We start from the raw sequence: 7,393 nt of genomic DNA, 5'->3' as shown, positions 1-7,393 counted from the left end.
TACAAAATAACAGATTTGTACTTGGTCTTTGTTACTCCTGCTCTGTGGTCCTGTACTGTTACTGAGCCCAGCAGGGCCTCAGGTCACTACCTAACACCTGCTCCCAGGGCCACTCCCCTCAGGTGAGAATCAGCTGTCAAGGTGAAACCTAGTCCATGTCACTGAAATGACTGGGATGAGACTTCTCCTTGAGAGTTACTGGCAAAAGAACCAGAGTTAAGGTGGTTTCATAGAAATGAATTGGCCATCAGCCCTGGTCAGTTGCAGCTCTGGCTTTCACACCTGTGGCCCAGTCTCAAACTTTGAGCCCAAGCTTCCAAGAATGACATTCCAACTCAGATACATGCATGACCTGAATTGCCCTATGCTCAGGCAGAGAAGTACATTTGCAGGAGTCCAGGCTGATAGTGATCACCTATCATTGTTATATAAGTGTATTGTACATTATAAACAGCTTTGTGAGTTCAAGGGAAAATCCAAATATTTTGCCTTGGAAGAGTTGTTTTCTGATCCTCATGTGAGGTTAGAAAAATGTTTCTTGTGGTTTAGCACCAGCCCCTTGCATATTGCAGAGATCAGCTTGTTTCCCTTTGCCATTTTGGTTAATGTAGGTCATTGACAGACTGGCCTTCCCAGCCTCTGTTTCATTAACCTTAGCCCCACCCCACTATCCTCCATGTCCTTAACAGTACTTCATTACTGTTTAGTGATAATCACCTCCACAGTGCCATACCTTCCACAATACAGATATCACATCTGTTTAGGGTACTGGCAGAGAGCCTAATACATGTTAGGTGCTCAACTAGAATTTGAGGAATCAAAGAATCTGTACAAACGGATAAATGAATGGTGGTGTCATCTCTGCTAGAGACTATGACTCAGTCCAATTAATCATAAACTCTCCCACCCTCTGTTCTAATAAACAGACAATCCTGTTCTGCACTGCCCCCCACCCCCACCATCATTTTTTCCCCAGCTGGAGTAACAATGACCCCTGTGCCTGTGTTCTTGCCTCAGACTGACTTCTTTTGTCTTACATTTCCTAGTCTTCCTAAAGAAACTGACTTCACGTCCCTGAGCACAGCCACTCTGCTTGGGCTTTGCTTGCTATAGCTTGTTTTCCCAATGCCATTATGCTCTGCCTAAAAGGATGCTTGTTTTCCCTTTGTAGAAATAGTGAGTGTAAGGCAGTGATTCACAAATGCTAATCGAGTCACAAATATCTGAGTTTTTTGCATGTCATAGCTAGTCAGGGCTGGACCCTATAGAACCAGAGTCTCCAGAACTAGGTGTAAAGAATTGGTATTTTGTAACAAGCTCCTAGGTGACTATGATGATCAAAAGTTAGGGGCCACTAGGGGAGAAAAAAAGCCCACCAGCTTAGAATCCTATGTGAGTTTGAATCTTTGCTCAGAGATGGATTAGCGATTAGCTCTATGACTCTGGCCAGCTCATTAGTCTGAATTTGTCCCCTGATCTGGAAAATGGTAAAGAAGGCAACCTTCTGGTTTTTACACCACCCCCAATCCATTCAGAAGCAGATATCTTGTCATACTGATCAAAAATTCCATAAGGTCCCTAATAATTATTTTTTTCAAGAGAACAAATCCACTTTTCAATAAGTTTAAATCCTTGGAGGGTACAGCATCATACAGATTGTATCCAATGGCCTTAGCAGGAAGGTTGCTTTGAAATTTGACACGACCCATGCCACTGTTGCCATGAGCACGAGTTCCCTTTCCCCAGAATACTCTGGATTTGTTAGGTTTTCTTCCAGGAGTCATGGTGATATTCTTTGCTTTGAACACATAAGCACATCTCTTGCCCAGATAAAATTCAGTTTCATCTTGGGCATGAACACCTTCAATTTTAAGAAGAGCTTTGTGCTCCCTCTGGTTCTGGAGACCCCGCTTATAACCAGCAAAAATGGCATTGGACCACAACCTTCCTGACATACGTGTTGTTTGAGAAGTCCTGATCCCAGCACCCTCCCCAAGCTCCAAGATGACTGAAAAAGCCGGTCCCTAACATTTTTAACTTAAGCAGATAACTTTTCTAGACTCGAAATTGTCAGGGAAATCCCCTTTCTAGAAAAAAAAAAATGTATTCAAATCAACATATACCAAATAATAATTATACTAACCATAAAATAGCACAGAATATATGATTAGCCTAGTAATTTATAATCAGTAGATGAAAAAATATTGTTTGCATACTGCCCTACTCCTTCCAGAAAGCCTCTTACGTTGCTGCCACCAGGACCCCGTCACTGGTTCTGCCTCCCTGTTACTGTTTCCACAGACAGTTGTCCACAATCTCCTTTCTTACTGTACTGCCTGTGGACCAAAGACATGCCGACTTAACCCCACTGGAATCCCAAGGCATTTAACTAATGTTCCCAGGATGGGAACTAGTGGGAATTCCACTCCTGCTGCTGATACAATCTTCATCACCCTGTCCTGGAATTCCAAATTAGTCTCTTCTCACCAATGCTATTACAAATAATGCATAGGATTAGAAGGGTCATTGCAGGTAGTGCCAGAATTCACTTACATTAAAAGTTCCATGGTGATTAATGGTGTTTTAGTCTTATTTGACATGAATTTCTAGTCCTGAAGGTAGGACAAGAGTTGGTTCTTTGCCTAATCAGGTTTAATGCTGCTTCCTGCTAACCTTGACCCACTGGAGAAGGTAAGGCTATTTCCTCCATCATCACATGGGGTAAAGACAGCCCCCCCAAACCCCTCCTGACTGCACATAATAGGGCTAAGCCTTCACCTGGGGGCAGGGACTGTAAGCAGGTATCCATGCCATCCCCTACTGAACACACTTCCCTCCCCACATAAAACTAAACAACCCACAGTCCAGTCTTCTCTAGTCTGGACAGCCTTTCTTTTCTCCCAAATTAAACTGTTTCTTCTCAGGTCCAAGCATGGACACACTCCTCTGCCTTCAGGGATAACTCTGTCTTTTGGTGCTAAATTTCTAAACATAGACATGGTGGGTGGAGTTTTCTTCAGGACATTCTTGGAGGCTGGTGAGGGTTTGTAAAGAATTGAAAAGTGTTAAGGCACTAAGACTTAGTGGACCTGGAGGGCAAAAGTGGGAGGGAAGGAAAAATAAAATCACTTTGTCATCTTTTTTCTCTCTCTGCTAGAAAGGAGAATGAGATAGAAGTTATATTTTCTTTCCACACTTAATCTTTATTTGCAGTTCTCTCTGGTGTTTCATCGAGGTGGGAGGAATATTGAAATGACTCAAGATCCAGCCAACACCAACCAATACTCTGGGATACATATGTCTTTAAGGAAAAATATGTTCACTGGATCATATATTTTTCAAAATATTTCAAAATGTTGTTGGGGAAAATGCTAAGAGGTGTCGCATCCCCCCAGAGAGTTTGTTTTTGGTGTTCGGGGGTGGGAAGGGTGGGAGGGTGGACAGAATCAGTGAAGGGGATTAAGAGGTACAAGCTTTCAGCTATAAAATAAATAAGTCACAGGGATGTGATGTACACATAGGGAATACAGTCAATTATATTGTAACAACTTTGCATGGTGACAGATGGTCCTGGTCTTATTGCAGTGATCATTTCATAATGTATAAAAATATGGAATCGCTAAGTTGTACATCTGAAACTAATATAATATTATACATCAATTAAAATTCAATAAAAAATAATTCTAGGAAACCGTGTCTGCTGTAGTTCCCTCTTCGAGAGCCACATTCATATTTTAAAGACTATTCTAAATCTTGATTTAAAGAATCCTACTAAACATTGTTTAAGTCATTGTGTGCCAATTTCATTTATATCCCCACCTCCCTCAGGAAGAATCCATTCAGTATTGATTTTAGAGGTTGTGTTAATATTTTGAATATTTCGACTTGGAAAGGATACTAGATCAGCCCTTGTCCCCTCCCCACCATTCGTAAATGTGTGTTTGGGGCTCAATAACCCCTCTTCAAAGAGCCCTGGAAACACTGGCAGAAATAAATTTCTTGGCTTCAATCTCATGTTGATTCTGGGGAAAGACATTGCAATTTGGAAGTAAAAATAGCTTGGGAAAATTGTAAATGGCAAAAGCAGAGGGAAGGGGAAGCAGAAAATGATAAGAGATGTAGCTAAATATTTATATATACAAAAATGAAAATATGAAAAATGTTCCTTCTGAAATACATAATTAAGCTCAAGACAGAGTAGGCAGATGGAGTCAGTAATTACAGTTTCCTAATGTATCTAAAATTCCCAGAGAATGAGAGTGTTGCTACTAATTTTGTAGCTTCACAGTTTATAGCTTGTTGCTGTTTATAACAGGCTCTGCTCCATTAACACTTGATGTTCCAGTTAGATAGCTTGCCTTTTAAAAATACACCTAGCAGAGCAAAACCACCCAATTTCTGACCTACTTAGACTCTTTATGTGAAAATGCTATGTAAACTAAGGTTATTATACATGTACTATAATGGTTCACATTATTATCATGCTCATTACTGTGACAGGCAGTTGTGGGGTCATAGAAAAGACCCTGGATCTGGAATCTCAGCTCATTTTTGCACATATTTATTGAACACCTGTTCTGGCTGGGCAGCCCTCCAAGCCCTTGGGATACATCAGTGAATAAAACAGACTGAGACTTCTGCCCTTATGGAACTTTCATTCTGGTAGGAGCTGGGGAGACAGAAAATAAATGATAAAAAAAAGAACGAGTAAGTTGTTAAGTGTATGAAATGGTAATAAAGGGAGATTATAAAAGAGGAAATTGTCTTGGGTAAATAGATTTATCAATAGAAAGGTCAAAGCAGAGTTCATGGAGAGCATGCCATGGGGGCAAGACCAAAGGTGCTGGCTGTGTGGGATCTGCCGGAACAAGAGAAGGAACAGTCAGTGCAAAAGATATGAGGCAGGAGAATGTTGGGTCAGTTAAGGAACAGCAGGAGGTAAGCATAGCTGGAGATGAGCATGGCCAGCACCAGAATGGGAGACTTGTAAGACAGCCAGAGAGGGGACACAGGGAAACACAGAGAGCTCTGTTGGCCATCATCAACTTCTTGACTTTTACTCTGAAGGAAACTGGGATTTGTTTCAGGAATGCGAAGGAATGCAATAAATTGATTTCCATTTAAGTTTGACCTGAATGTTAAAGGATTAAAATTCTCTTCAGATTATATGGTCCCTAGTTTTTTAATGTGTATGCTAATAGAAAAAAATAAAGAATCAATTCCATCCCCTAGTTCTTCAACATGGGAGGGAGATGGGTAGAGCTTTTCAGAAAAGCACAACAATGTTTTTCACAAAAGGAGTGCCATGCCAGGCCCACCATATTTTTCCCATCACCATATGTAGATTCAGTTTCTCTTCCCAGGTGTTAAGAAAGTAATCTCAGAGATGCTTCTATAATGGTGAGAAAAGTTAACAGAAACCTCAGTCCTTGACTCCACACAGCCACCTTCTATCCCATCTCCACTGTCAGAGTTATTTTATTCTTTGACCCTCATCTCCTCATCCCCTTTAAACTCAGGACCAACTACAGAAAGCCACATTTGCTCCCCAAACAATCAGGAGAGGCACCTTCCTCTGGTTAACCTGGTTCTACCTTCCCCAGGCCAACAAGCCCCCTGAAGCCTTCTCTCTCTCTCTTTTTGTTTTGTTTTGTTTTTCATTATAAACCTATCCCACTCCCCTTGCAATGTTACATCAGAGTCTCTGCCAAGGGTAAGTGATGATGATTACTCCCTTGCAACTGGGAGCTTTGAAAAGATAGCTTATTTTCATCTGCACTGCATTGATTTATACAGAACCATCTCCCTTCCCCCCAAACACGGAGGGAACGTTGGGGAAGGGCAGAGAGACATGTCCAGGAAAAAAACAGTGATTCAGTCTCTGTAGTTTCTCCAGTTGTGGGTAGAGTGGCAGATCTGGCAGCTGGGGCCAGCTGACCTCTCCTCTTGTCCCCCATGAAGCTCCTGGGAGGCTTTTAAAGCTTAAGCTCCTTGGTTAATTTGTAGTCAGTATTTGTGAGGGCTGCAGAGATGCTGGGTAGCTACATTAATTGAACCTGTTGAGAGACCCTCGAGGCAGTTTGCACACCTCCATTTCTACTGCACAGTGTCCCCCTCATCCAATGAGCCCTCTGTGCATAAACGTCCCCCCCCGCTTTTTTTTGGCCATTCTGTGGTATATGGACTTCTCTGGCAAGGGATCAGATCCCAGCCACAGTTGCAACCTATACCTCAGCTGTGGCAACACTAGATCCTTAACCCACTGTGCCTGGCTGGGGATTGAATCTGCATCCCAGTGCTCCAGCGATGCCACAATCTCGCTGCAGCACAGTGGGTGTGAGCTTCTAGTACAGCTCACAGATTGCTGTTTGAGTCTGTTTCCTTCTCCTGTATCAGCATCTTAGGCTCCCTGTACTGGTGATGCTCAAAGCCAATGTTAATGTGGTGAGTGAGGCTTGGCTTCTCAGAAATCTTTTTCTTTATCATGGCCTTCGAGGCCCACCACAGGTTTGAGCATCTCCATGCAGTCTTTGCTTTCAGATTCATTCAGGATGCTTAGGCGAACCTGAAACAGATTTCTGTGCATAAAACTGAAGGAAAATTTGCTGCAGTGCCCAACAGTCCCCTGACAGCCCTGGTTGTTCCCAGAGGGAAAGGCTGGTCACAACTGTCAGAGCCATGAATATGGATAGTTTCCTTTAGACACATGCAAGGGATTTGGTTGAGTTTGGGATGCCTCACTGATGCTGATGTTGTGAGAAGAGGGGGAAGTCGTGGAGATAACACTGTGGGATTGTGCTGGGCTGTGGCGCCTCATAGTTTCTCCCTGCAGGGTGCAGCCAGCAGGCCTGGTGGGGCTGCACTGAGGTTTTCTTGGATTCTTGGTGCAGGTGGGTGGGCTGGGGACCCTGTGGGGGCTGGGGACACAGAAGTCAAGGAGGTTCCAACCCCAACACAATTAGGATGGCTTTGCTGTTCTAGATGGAGGCCTCCCAAGCCTGGCCCTCTCCAAAAGCAGGGATTTGTTGCTTTGTTTATGTTGGTGGAGAGGCCATAGCTTGCCAAGGGGAAAAGGGGTTCTTTTTCCTCTCAGACAAGAAAGGGGGCTGTCAGACATGGATTATGCTGCTGGCCTTCTATCCTTACTCCTGGTCATCCTCAGACTGCTGATTTCCTTCATTGCTACCTTGAGTATTCCTTTTTGTTTGTTTGTTTTCTTCTTTTTAGGCCACACCTGCAGCATATAGAAGTTCCTGGGCTAGGGATCTAATCAGAGCCATAGCTGCCAGCCTACACTACAGCCACAGCAGTGCTGGATCTGAGCTGCATCTGCAACCTACATGCAGCATGCAACAATGCCTGATCCTTAACCCACTGAACAAGGCCAGGAATT

At 43.2% G+C, this 7,393-nt stretch overlaps 1 pseudogene; it reads right to left on the bottom strand.

Annotated features, from left to right (window-relative positions):
• On the bottom strand, window positions 388-1,955 carry LOC110259284 (annotated as a pseudogene).

This window comes from Sus scrofa, chromosome 2, assembly GCF_000003025.6.
Source record: "Sus scrofa isolate TJ Tabasco breed Duroc chromosome 2, Sscrofa11.1, whole genome shotgun sequence".
In the NCBI taxonomy this organism is placed as follows: domain Eukaryota; kingdom Metazoa; phylum Chordata; class Mammalia; order Artiodactyla; family Suidae; genus Sus; species Sus scrofa.
This window is presented reverse-complemented; position numbering and strand designations above follow the sequence as displayed.